Source organism: Gallinula chloropus (assembly GCF_964237585.1).
Source record: "Gallinula chloropus genome assembly, chromosome: 10".
Taxonomy (NCBI): Eukaryota; Metazoa; Chordata; class Aves; order Gruiformes; family Rallidae; genus Gallinula; species Gallinula chloropus.
Window position 1 is genome coordinate 5403908 of NC_140095.1, and position 14199 is coordinate 5418106.

Sequence of the window (14199 nt, forward strand, 5' to 3'; positions counted from 1 at the left end):
CTGTGTGTATTTCTATCAGGTTTTCAGTGCATTTGTAACTACCTTAAGGGCTGGAATCACTTGTCAATTAACCAATTCTGTCACGTTTATTTTTGAATAGTGTTTTCCCACTTTTATTGCATTACTACTTTCTAAAGCCTTTTGACAGCTTGTTTTTTAGACAGAGCTTTTCACTATGATGGTTTTGCAGCTTCTTTGGATGTAAACTGTGTTGACATAGACAAGCTGCTTTTGTAGTAAGCTCATATTTGCTCCACAGTAGTGAGCAAATAATTCCATAATGTGGAAAGCACCTTATACTGTAATTTCTGGTGTGAACTTAAAATGTTCTTCTTTCCTGAGTCTCTGACATTTTTTGTCACAAAAGTTGTCAGGGACCAGTGGTCCTCGAAGTGATGAAGCTTAGCGCTTTGGTTTGCTGCTCTGTCTGAACAGGCTTCCAGTATCCATTGTGGATACAGGAATTATGTGCCATCAAACTGACACGGTGATAATACATGCCTTTTGAAATTCTCTCTCTCCGTATTGTACATGTCATGCTTCAGTTGCTGCAGTTTAAAAAAAAAATTGTTCTGCAGAGTGGCTACATGGCTGCTTTTTCAAATGGCTGTTTCTGCCTTTTTTTTCTTCCCTGTGTGGTGATGTGTATGTAGAGGAAGGAGGCCTGGACAGCTAGGCCTCAGCACACCGGGTGAGTGAGGCCCCTGACTTCCCTTGTTTCTCAACTTTAATTGTCAAAGAGTTTATTTGGAAAGAGCTCCCAAAACTGGGAATTACAGGCAACACAACTGAGTTTGATGGAACATGAAGCTTTTTCTCTCGGTCATTGGGCTCTGACTACAGTCCAGTAAGATGATATGATCCTTTTCTTAATGTAAACCTCAACGTGTGTGTTGGTAGACAGCATGTTAGTGCTGAAATTCTGAGGCAGTTGGATTTGTTCCTTGTATATAAATAACTTCAGTGTAATGTGGTTAAAAGTTGAGAAAGTGTAAAATATTTGTGGGAAACAAATGATACTTGACAGAGCTGGAATGATTTAGTTCTTGGGAGGGGCAACTGCAGTCTTAACCTCTAACATAAAAAAAGAATAATTTGCAAAAGAAATTCCTAATAAATGCTCATTTAATTAGTTTTGCACAGTACCAAAATAGAGGAAAACATTGACATTAAAAATATGATTTTAAATTAAGCTCTAAATGAGAATTGCAGTATTGATAAGTTGAACAAAAGCAACTGTTTAAGGAGGATTCAAAAAGCAATGTGTATAATTTATCGGAGTAAAATAGCTTTATGCAAACGTGTTTTGACAAATTATTTTGAAGTGAGCATTATGAATGCTTTTTTTTAATTGAGTAATATGCAAGTCTTCATCTAGGAGTTAATATATCACCTGGAAAAAGGACCAAATAATCTCTGTGCAGTTTTCAACAATACGAATATAATTGCAGAAAGGCTAAAACACAACCTTAAAATTAAGTCAGGGAGCTTACAACAAAAATTAAACAAACGGAAAATAAATGGATTAACAGAAGGGAAGAACCTAAATACATAGGAATGGAAATAATTAAGGCAGCTAACATAAGGTTGCTCAGTTATTTTAGCTTTATGTTAGTACGAGATTATTATATGCTGATCAGTACATATGCTTATTTTTTGTAAATGAAATCTGATCTGAAGGATTTTCACTGACCTTGCTTCCTGATTTGTTGTCTGTTGTAGTTGTTTACATGTGAGAATGTACAAGCCTCTGATGCATGCCTGAAGTTAATTTCTCAAGAAAACAACTCATTAAGCTAAGCAGGCATTTCTAGTGGTTCCTTTTTAAACCACAGGAACAAGCTAGCACATGGTACCCATTTATTCCTAAAGCAGTGAAACTTACCCAGCCTATTTCAGTGTAGAATGTACAGGACAGTTCTGTTCTAAGTGCATGAGTTATCATAAATCCTGAGCATACTTTTAATTACTTTAGAGCAAAGTCATATCTAATTAATGGGTGTCAATAAAGTCCTATCTTATCCATGATATCAAAATGTAGGTTCTCTGAATCACGAAGAAAAGATTTCTTAATCTGTGTGGTGGGTTTAAAAGTTTTTGTGAGATTCTTCTGCTTCAAAAGAGGTCAACAGGAGGGTGAAAACTATCAAGTGATACAGTAATTCAGTGTTAATTACTCAAGAAGGAACTTTTGTTGGGGAGATGCAAGCAATTTTTTTTTCTTTCTATAAAGTAGATGTAATTTGTATTTCCCAAATGTTGTAATCAGCCTATCAAAAAGTACCACAGAACAGAAATGTGTAACAGCACCTACAGCTCTTGTTCCTTAGAGTATTGGCCCGTTTTTTAAAAGGTATGTACCCTGTTACTGTTTGTTATGGGTAGGGAGAGTCCAGATGTGTCTCCTACATAGTCCAATAGATGACGTGTTCAGGTGAAGCATCTCAGCTGGCAACTCAAAATTAAATTCCTTATCTTAAGGATAAATAAATTCATGGGTCCAGGTGACAAAAACTCAGAAACCCCAAGACATTTGTGAACATATTTGTGTAATATTGCCATAGTAAAAGGAAGCAATGAAGTAACAGCTGCCCAGCATAATAGGAGAGAAGGTAGCTTGAACTCTTGAAAGCAGGAGATATTTCAAAATAGTTATTCGTCTGAATGAGTAATTGATTGATCAGGTAATAGCTGTCCTAATTTAAACCTGACAAGGAAATTCATAGTTGATATTGTTAAATATCCTTTAATGAGGCAGAAAGAAGGGATAAAAGAAATGCTAGAGTTGTGTGAGTATGGTATGAGAGTTGCTTTGATAAACAAATGCAATATGGAATGACTGGGAAACAATAAGAGCTGATAAAAGGTACAATTTTCTAGTCGTTTTTCAGACTATAAGCATTATGTCTAGCATGTACAATGGAGGAAAATGAGGGAAATTACTGAAGCTAGGAAAACATGGCATTATCCTTTGTTTGCAGCGCATTTGCATGTGCCCTACGTTGTTATTACATCCTAATTATTTTAAATGAGCTCTATAAAAGCATTATGTCATTCCTAAATTTCTTGGGAAGTTTAAGCATCTGGGTTCTGTGAATTTTTGGGTGTGTTTTGTTCTTTGTTTTTGTTTGTTTTTCTCATGTCAGATATGTGGGGTTTGCAAATAATTAATATATTTAACACATTTAACAACGTCAGTATGTAATTTCTGCTTCTAGGTAAGTTCTTACATAGATCCCACTGTGTGTGTGGAAGAGGTCATTAAAAAAAAACCCACAACCAACTGCATTCACAGAGGATATTCTTTCAATTATAATATTGTTATTGTACTTGTAAAATATCTCATGGATGGCAGAAAAAAATATGTAAGTTACTGCTTTTTAGAGTTTTCTAATATATGCTTGTAATTTGGTAATCTGCTCTCCTGGGCAATTAAAACTGTATTTTATTCCCAGGATTCTAAGGGAAAATGTCAGAAAAAATTCAGTGAAGGACCAGACTATGTGGATTGGCCCCTAAGTACGGGGGAATAAATTTACGGTTTGAATAATTGTGGTAATCATTGTACTTGAATAGCTAAGGAACCTTTTATTGATCATGTTAATTATTAAGAGCTACTGAAGATGTGCTCTAAAAATGTTCACAGTTAGTCTATCATACCAAATTTCTGTTTTCTGGATTTTTTTAATGTAAATAATTGCAGTGTTCAAGTTAAAGCCAAATGTAATTTGACTTCCTATAAAAATTAAGTACTCTATTGCATAACTTTAGGACTAAAGAGGCTGTGCTACACCAGAATTGGTGCCTAGATGGCAAAAGGAAAAAGAACAACAGTCCTAATTAAGAGGATCCTTTCTCCCATGGGGTTAGAATTATATTTTTTTTTGGTCCCAACGTAAATTCCACTTGCTCAAAATTAAAGTTTTCTTTATTTTTAAAATGAACCAAAACTCAACTGTGTTTTTCTAAGATAGAGTAGTTAGCATGTTATCACACTATAATTTTTGTAACTATGCTTTGCAAAAATGAGAATTTTGAGTGGTTCTTTTATGGGTACTCCACTGGGGCTTAATGTAATTAAGAAACATCACTGTGATACAGATAACGCTCCCTTATAATAGTGGAGGGAGAGTATGCTAAAATAAAGTAGTTAAGCTCCAACCTTATGTTCATCGTAGAAAAAAATTGATTGGGTTTGGACGATGGAAAAATTATTGGAGAGGTTACTGAGAAATTTAGGAGGACTCTTATTGTGGCATTTCTAACTCTGGTCCATAAAGCACTGAGTTCTGTGGTGCTGACTTTGCGTATGTTCTGTGAATATCCAGAAGTAAATGGCGAGTAGTTGCAGTGAGTGTGTAGAGTCTTTGTAGGATATAAACCTAAGTGTTTTCTTAGGTCAGTATAAACACCTGGCAGATAAAGTACCATTGCAGTGGTGTTGAAAACTTAGAGTGAGCTCTTTATATTTCAGTTCAGATTCCTAGGATTTTGGTACAGATAAAGTGATACTGGGTACCTTTAGGGGCTGTCAGTGCTGAGCATGAAGCCAGCTGATGCCTCTCCAGCCAGCTGTCATTGTCAGAACTGCTGGGCAGACAAATAGACTTGGACTCCATTTCAGAATGTACGTGGCAGAATTAAAGCTTCATAATGCCTCTGCCAACTTAAAGCCAGGAGTGTAGTCCTCTCATAAGATCACATATTGCAGTGTAAAAGATCAGCATTGCTCTCACTTATTTTCTATTGTTCTCTGCCTGATGTTTTAAGAGGAATTCATGCCAGGTACCTGGTTTGTGCTGGGGTTGCTGCACAGAGGCACTGCGTGGGTTCTGCGTGTAGGCACTGGCAGTTGCTGTGTTCTTTACTCCGAATCTTAGGTGTAAAGGATGTGCCGCTGTGTGTACTTGAACCATCTGGGCAGAGCTGCAGAACAGGAAAGAGGCAGTGAGTTTCATTTACTTGTGTGGTTAGACCGCTGTGGGTTTTGGTGTGGCTTCTTTACCTGAGCAACGTGAGTGCAAAAGGAGGGTATTATTGTGCAAGGAGTTGTGCTTACTTCAGTAGTATGCTAAATGCATGAATTTTAAGAGAAATGCTCAGAGAGAAAGGATGCTCTTAAAGTGAAGCAACTCAAGTGATGAAACACATGGACAAATATGCGCCTCGTTGGGAATTATATGAATGAGGAAAAATTTATGGTGATATATTAGTTACTTCCGTCAGCTCTCGGCCTGAAATGATTCTCTTTTATCAATGCATTTATTCAGAGATAATGACATCTCTTGAACCAATCAGTTCCTATTGCCAGTAGCACTTAGCTCCTGTTAGCACTCTGTGGAACCATCAGATCAGATCAAGTGAATTAATCTGTGACATGCACAGTAAAGAACAGCGGCATTTATCATCTCTAAGGTCATCCCTCACAGCAGCATTCTCGAAGCAGCAGTCCCTCCTCATAGCACGACTTTTCACTAATAAGTGACCTTGATGGCCCATATGTTCCTCCTTTATTTGTTTCAAAGCACGTAATAATGAAGAGTGTACAGAAGTGGCATGGAAAAACATTGTGGTACTGATGGCATCGCAGAACAGACTGCTAAGAATAGCTAGGAGGTGGGGGGGTTGGTTTGGGTTTTACATTTGGAATGGAATATCCTGTTGGAACGTGAAAAATTCAAACTGGAGGTCAGAAAATTCAGGCCATAGATGAAATGACATATCCTCCAGAGCTGTAATAGTAGGAAGAAAACAAAAATTTTTGAATATGGTAAAAAGCACCACAGGTAGGGTAGCTGCCTTTGAAGGAAGCTAATAGACTAGAATTCCTGAAAACAGTAAGTAGGCAGGATTGCCTACTAGATGAATTGACCATCTAGTCAGAAAATTTTATATTCCTTTGGCTCAACCTTGTATCTGGGGAGCTTTTGACAGCAGAGAGCAAGGCATGGTTGTTTAATTAAGGATGTTTATGCTTGGGTTTTAATGTGATAATGCTGTCAATCTATCCCTGTTTTCCCTGCTTCTGCCTCTCCCTGTTCTCACTCTTAAACTTTAGATTAACTACTCTCAAATTTGACAGAAGAGGAAATGTCCTAAAGAGGGATAAATTCTGTCAGGCTGCAGAACAGATGATCCTATAAACTTGAGGGAAGACTGGCATTACTTTGCCCATTGCTGGAAAAAGGAAAGTTTAACAGAACTTTCCTGGAGATGCTCCTCTGTCCTTGTGAGGAATTTGTTTGGGTGGTTCTTTTCAGGCAGCCTTTCTAAGGTGGATATTTCAAGACACCTGCAGTGCTGTGTCTGGGGTAATGATTGCCCAGGGTTAGCATCCTGTAGCCTGCAGGCATGCATAGCTGATTGGCAACCTGCAGGAAGGGACTTGCAGGGTGAGAACAAGTCTGAAGTGTTGGAAGTCTGTGTTGCAATGGTTAAAAAAAACCAACATAGGAATACTGGGACTGTGCTACATGCTATATATACAATGTAAATGTCTTTTGGATGATGCTGTGGTAGAGAAGGGATAAGAGAGCCTTTATACAGGAACCCTGGAGTTTATCCTGTTTTCCTGGATTACAAACTTTTGGTGGATTTTACTTATTTTGCCCTTTTTTTTTCCTTTTGTGGTTGGAGCTTTTATAAGTTTCCCTCCCAGAGAAGATACCTGACTTTTTCTTAACTGGAGAAGAATCAAATCTCATGTGATTATTATCATAGGAAAATCTGTGATTATAAATGTTTTCAGTACCATTTGTTTTTAATGGTCTGCTTCTCTTAATGATTACCTTTAAGAAAAAGAAAGATAAAAAAGAACAAAAAAGGTACTTGCATGAGTGTGCATAAGTTTCAGAGATGGAAATCAATCTACACTGTAATTAATTTATCTCCTATGTTGCAGAGAATTCAGTTGTAATGTAGCTATCTCATTAAAACTATGCTTTTTGATAGAAATTTTAACATTTGAAATAGAATGCCAGAAAGTAAAAGATGAGAAAAACCTGAGGTAAAGTTATTAGTTTTCTTCAGATTTTTTTTTTATGCTTTTGGCTTGTTACAGCAGGACTTTGGTATAGTGAGAGAGTAATGGCCTTCTTCAGCATCTGTTACGCCTGTGTTTTTTCCTTAGAGTTCTCGTGTACAGTGTCAATATCTGTCTTTGATCTCAACTCAATCCTTTATTCCAGTCTGGTGTCTAAAGTAGGTGTATTTATTTATTTGTCTTACTCAGCAGAAGTTTTTGTTGTCTGTATAGGTGCTTTTTTAACCTGAGAGATGAGTGCAATCTGCAGCTGTTAGAGAGCATTCTTGTGTCTCACTGAGTAATGCACATCTGTGAATATAGGTGAGACAGAGCTGAGTCTCTTGACCAGTAATGATATCTTGTAGGGTTGTTTTAGTAGGAATGCCTATCTATAAAATGATTTAATTATATTTTTGGTCAAGGTCTGTCAGTCAAGTGATTTGCCACTCTAATGTCAACATTTGAATACCAGTTCAGTACCTTGTAAGTAGATAATGTCAAAGTAGCAGGCTGGTAATCAAGCTGAATTGAATGAATTATCAAAATCAAAATGTCATTAAGTCACTCTGTTAAGGGACACTTACAGTTCATTTCTTGGGGGATGTTACTCTGTCCATGAGTTAGCTGTTGGCCGTATGCTGAACAGAGTCTGCAAGGACGCAGTAACTGCAGTTGTAACAGCTGTATGGTTTTCAGTGGGCTGGTGGCCTATGGGTAAATAATAATGCAAGTAAAGTGTTAAAGAATAGTGCCTCAGCCTTAATGGATGCAGTCACTGTCACAGTTAAAGGAACCAAAAGAAGCTCACTTATTCTGTGAGAACTTGAAAAGGGACAGTGGTGGCAAAATGCTGCCTATACCTACAATGATAACAACAATTGAAAAGCCTTGCCCTGAGTCACCTACAGCTGAGTCCTTCATTGGCTGCAATACAAACAGTGTAAGTATTTTAGTGACACCAAAACTAACTTGGTTTCTTTGTTCATGACCTTCTTACACCATTATTATATGTAATCATGGACGTTCTTCAGTAGTACAGTTAGCTTGCATTAGGCTCCCAGCTATGCTGTTGAGAGGGACTTTCATTTTGCATGCAGTGTTTTGCAGGTTGGTAGTAGTTCATTCCTCTTGTGCTGCATCTTAAATGGTATATATCAGTTTTGAAGTTAAATATTTTGGAATTATTTTTTTAGTAGAGACGCGTAATTTTTCGTTATTTTTCCTAATCCTCCTTGCTAGAGCTAAGCAGGCAGAGAACAAGGGCTGTAAATATCAGTTCTGTATTCACAACAGGATTTGCTTAGCCCTAGCACAGGGTTCCAGGGCAAATGGCCTACAGCAGTTTAAAGGAAACTGTGTACATCAAAGAGTTTGCATGTAAAAAATTTGACATTTCAGCCATAGGACAAAATCACTAAGTCCGAATGGCTTAGGGAAATTGTGCCTGAAGAAGTCTGTGCTCTTCTGTCCACCAAACCCTGTTTTGATGGTTAGTTGCTCCCATGGGTTAGTATTTTTTCCTGTATCAAGCTTGACCAGTCTGCTTAACATCACATCTTGCTGAGCCCTGGGCAAAGATGTAATTGATTGTGCTCAGCCTTTTGCAATTAGATGTTAGATGTCACCAAGTGTGACATGTCCAAGAGGCAGTATTCAGTCAGTACCTGCTGTTGAATCCAGCCACATAATGAATCTTTTACTTCATTAGTGGACACCTGAACAGCTGTGAATGTATTGTTCAGTACTGTTGTTTAAATACCAGCCTGTTGGCATACAGAGCAATTCTTGTGACTTCACAATCGTGTCTGTGATTTTGCATTGATATGACTTGGTTCGTTTGTATAGCAGCTATTTCACCAAGCAAACAAAGCCTATGTTTGGCCACGTGCACCTCAGTCTCTACTAATAGGTCTGACTTGGCCTTCAAGTAGTCCCTGGGTTGTCTTCTCCCACTTAAGTAGTAACTGTCAATTGATTCCTGGCCATTTGTACCTTCATAGACATAAAATCAGCAGTATGCACTGTTCCCAAACAGCTCTGCCTTCGCTGAGCTGCTGCAGCATGTCTTAACACCGTTCCTAGAGCTGGGTATGGCTGCCTTCTGTCTTCTTTCTGCTATTTTGTGAGGTTGAATTAGCAAGTATTCATACTGCCTCTCTATTCGTTTCTCTGAGCTGAAGACTACCTGAGAACTGAAACTGGATATTGAACAGAAACTGGTTTGAGAGTTAAATGAACAAAGCCATCATCAGTCCTGTTAAATTTAACTGGTCAACCCATGTATCTGGCTGAACTCATTTTAGAACACGTTGAGACAAATGCATTTGCCCAAAAAGGGAAGGACGATGACTACAATCAAGTTGAGACTGCATGAAATAGAATAGCTCATTTATTTGAGCTGAATATAAGGGAATTCACCCTCACCCTTCTCATATGGCATTTGCACCATTTACACATGTGACTTATTAAGCAAAATGATACCAAGTCCTATGTTTGGACTAGTATTTTTTTAATGTAAACATTCTCCTACCTTACAGGAAGATGTGGGTTTCCCAGTTTCCTGTGCTGGCCATGCAGGAACCCATGGGTATGGGATTATTGGCTCCGCTGCTTTTCCAAGGAAGCATATGCACAGCACAAAAACCAGAACGTTGTGTCATGGTCAGGGAAGCACAAAGTCTTCACTGACCATATGGTCCTCTGGGGACTTGAATGTTTTCCCTTTGATTATGTATACTGCTGCACTGCTTGTCACACCATACATTAACCTACCTCTTCTGAAACTCTTCCAATGGATTTGTTCCTAGATTGGAGAAGAATTCTGATAAGGATATATATTTTGTAATGCCCTTTTCCTTCCATGATTCTAAGCTTGTTGGCACTTCTTTAAAAGAAAGATCAAGTAGAAGCCCTCAGGCACATCCTGCCAAGCCTTTAATGCTACTGTCTGTCACAATCTGAAGCACATACTGACATCCCTTTAAAGTGGGCCATGAAGAGGATCCCACACCTCCTTTTTCCCCGGTGCTAGTCGTTCTCACATAGTGACATGCTTCCTCCCTGGCAACAGTGGCTCCTGCTAGCATTAAAAATTTACCCGGGGCAGTTGCTCTGAATATCTGTGGTTGTTTGAACATGACTTTTGAAGCTGATTTTTACCACGTGACTCAAGAACCAGAGCATCTCTCTTGAGAGAAAACAAAAGGTACTGTTCTTGGTGTTTAGCTTGAGTCCAAAGTCAGACAGTATATAGGTCCTTTGATGGGTATTTTTATTAATGAGCCTTTTGTTGTATTTTTTCAATTTTGAAGGCTGTTGAGAGATTGTAGTTTGCCAGTTTGTTCGCCTGCGAACAGAATGTTATTGGGTAACGAGCTACCTGCTATAATCTCACTCTGGGTGCCATGGTTGTCATTTTCTGTAATAAAACTCTGTACAGGAGCCTGTGACTCAGCCTGGCAATGCCTGGGTGGAAAGAGGGGCCAGAGTCATTGAATTTCACTGATGATTGTGTATCATGACATTCTGTAGGCTGGTTTGTGTGATACCTTGTGCCTCAGTTTCTGTATGGAGGGACATCTCTCACTTGGATGAGAAAAGAAGTCTTTAACATAGGAGTGTAGTTTTCAGAACAGCCTGGGTTGATCTGTACTTTTTAAATATGAAGTTGTACCAAAAATAGGCACTTCTTGAAACCAACTTCTTGTTCTCATTTGTGTCCCGGGCCGTTGGTGTCCCGAGCTCAGACACCCTGCAACACAAACACTGCGCTGCTGGATCTGGTTCCTGGGCTGTGGTGGAGCAGCATGAGGCTCTCCGTTGGGCCCAGCCAGCTCTTCCTGCTCGCCTTGCTATCCTCCTGCTTGCCAAACTTTCCCATGACAACTGTCTTTTCAAATCTACAGCCATGCATCACGTACAAGGTGGTGTATCAGAGCATATAGAGCAACGTTGCATGTCCAGAAAAAATTAACGTTATTTTTAAAGCACAGATACCTGGGAGTTACCCAGTTTCTAAACCACTGCTTGCTCAGGAGTGTGCTTAGCCTTTTCTTCTGACACAAGCAGTTGCTGTGTTCAAGGGATATTTGTCTTTCTGGTCTTCCCTCCTTTCCTGTGTAAATTCAAGGAGGATGCATGTTAAGATAGTGGTGATTGCCATGCTCTAGGAAAATATGCTGGATTTTAAAACTGAGGATAGTATTCTTCCCAAAACTGCCATTTAGATGGATTCTCCAAACTTAGCTTATCCAAGCAATTTAATGAGATAAGCATTGTAGGGTTGGGGCTTTTTTAATGCAAGAAAAGTGAAGGAATAATCTCCATGGCATGATTAGAATTACTGTTGTGCTTGCTGTTGTGATGTTGGAAGGAGAAGAGTAAGTATTGCTTACTGACTGAAAATTGGCAGCCCTTCTGGTCCTGTAATTTAAGTCAAGTTGAAAATAAATTTGAGGTATTTTCCTACAAATACAAACATTTCTACAAATATGAAGTCAAAATTTCAAGTAAATTTTGCTGCCCTCACATTTAAATGTTTTGGTTTTTTCCTTGAAAGAGAAGGTTTGGTCCATTTTTCTTTAATTAAAATTATTGGGGGAAAAAAAATTGGGGGGGGACACCAAACAAACAACTACCTGCTTTAAAGGATTAATGTTCTGAGAAGAACATAGACTAAAACCTTGTATTTAAATAAACTGATTTTATAAGGTCCATGAACTTTCTCACTAAGAATTAAATTTAATTTATCACCTTTTAACCAGTCACCATTCTTTTGCCTAAGATTCTCCTATTAAAGAAATACCTCTGTGTGTGTGAAGGTTTGCAAGCACAGTTTCTTTGTGTGTGTAGTCACCTAATTCAATTAGTAATAACTTTACATAGAAGTTATTTATTTTTTTCTGAAACATTCCAGTTAAATCTACTCAAGTTACTATTTGTGCATCATGCATTTTCTCATATCAGGAAAGAATTTTTTTTTAAAACTTTTTTTTCCCAAAAAAACCCTAATTTTAGGGAACTGGGGTTCTCTCAGGAGGCAGAATGATCTTATTTTGGAGTCTTCCAAATATATATGTATCTATAAAAATTATAGATATCTATATATATATATAAAAGTGTGTATATATAGAGAGAAAGAAAATAGCTGGTATTACTGTAGGCACAACATGAATTCATTTTAAATCCTAAAGTTACTGTACATGCTGAATGAAGGTTGACTGGTATGGTAGTGTCTCTTTAAGGTTATTGTGCAGAGTAAGAACGTATGAAAATGATTCACCAGGGCTGCCGCTCGTCTCCAGGTTCCTATAACAGGGAGATGATCTCAATCTGCCTTCATGCTGTTAAAATGATGCATAAGCTTACCAGCATTCTCAAATGATGGAGTATTATTGCAGACTCTTAAAAGTTGGGCACTGAGATAATTTGGCTGATGTTGGAGAAAGAATGTACCATAACCCCTGTGGCTCAACTTTCATTGAATAAATATGGCATGCTGCTGCTTTTGTTCTCCTTGTGTATGGAAGAACAATTAACATGTCAAAAAAGAAGAATCACAGAATGTTCTGGCTCCTTCCTGTAAAAGTGCAATTCCACACTGAGCTGTGTTTTTGAAGTTATTGCACAAGATTCGAGGTTTTATCTCCAAAATATCAGTCTTAGGCTTCTTATGGAAAGAGGTTTCTGAAGCTGGGAGAACTAATGAATACCGTAGTCCTTTAGCACCTATCATACATTTTAAGAATAGGATGTATTTGTATTGCTAGATGCGAATGGGCTCTGTAGTGTGGCTACAGCAGTGAAGTTGTGCAACAGTGGTGTTCGTGTAGAGGTAGAAGATGGCTGTGAACATAGCTGCCCTTTGGTGTAATTAAATCAAATTAAAACAAGTTTCATCACTTGTCCACAGTTACTGGTTGTGGGAATTGGTTGATGAGCAGAAGAATTCCCTTCTTCTCTTTGGCTGTAGAAGAGAGACTGTGAAAGATATTAAAACCTTTTTAAGACTTGAGTACAGATTTACATATTTTGAGCCTCTTGGCAGTTTGATTATTATTCTTTTTTTAGATCAAATCATGCTGCCTTTCTTTGTGTTGTTTTTTCTTTTTGAGAGGGTTGTGTGTGTGTGATTGTGGGTTTGGTATTTTTGATGGGTTTTTTGTTAGCCTCTTACCCCTTATTTTTGAGGGAACTTTGCTTATGTGTCCTTGAGGGAACTTTACTTGTGCGTCCAGCAATATAAAAAAGCTTTGGTGAAATATTTCTATTCATAGTTTTCAGAGAAGTTTGGTGTTTTTCTACTTCATAGTCTGAAATGTGCATGGAAGAATCTGTGAAGATCAGATTCATTAGGTGTTTCTGTAGAAAAACTTGTTAATTTTTGGGTGGATGTTTCTGACTTATGGAGAAGTTCTGAATTTCTAACAAGTATATGGAAGCTTAAATTCAGTGTAACATAAAATCAATAGAAAGCAGCTTTTATAATTTCTCATTCCCTTAAGTGAGAGTGAACAGTGATTAGTTCTTTGGGGTGTTTGGATTTTATTCTGTCTAAACCAGATACAGCTTGTTGATACCAAAACAGTGATTGGAAGCTAAGTGGTAATGGTTGAGAAGCAAGCATAGTTTCATAACAGTATATGCTTTGCAGAAGACAAGTGAAATAGCTTGGTTTTCATGATCAGAGCTTCATTAAAGCATTAGCAAGTAAAATGGTTGTATAATGCTGTATTTGTGAAAAACAGGAAATAAAAAATCTCGGAATTTTCACAAGGGCAATTGTATGTCACAGACTGCAGATACTGTTTGTTGCATCTTAAAATACTCTGTGCAAAATGCTAACAATCATTTAGTAGAGCACCAGTCTTCTAAGGCAGTATTTCAAGTAGAGTTTGTGGAACTTCGTAGTGTACCTTTTTCTTTGATAGCACCTCTCTGTCTTGAAGCGTGCTTTCTAAATCAATTAGTAGTTCAAAGACAGTTTTCTTCTGAAGCACATTATGAAATGTTTTTGACCTTTAGTGCTAGAATTTGCATTCTGATTTACTGAAATCATTATTTTTAGGGTTCTCTTGTAGAAATAATGTGATTGCATCTATCCTGAGAGAGGATTGTGAGTTGTTACGGGTGTTGGTAGTGTAAATGCAGCGTGTAGGCGACTGCAAACTGCCTGT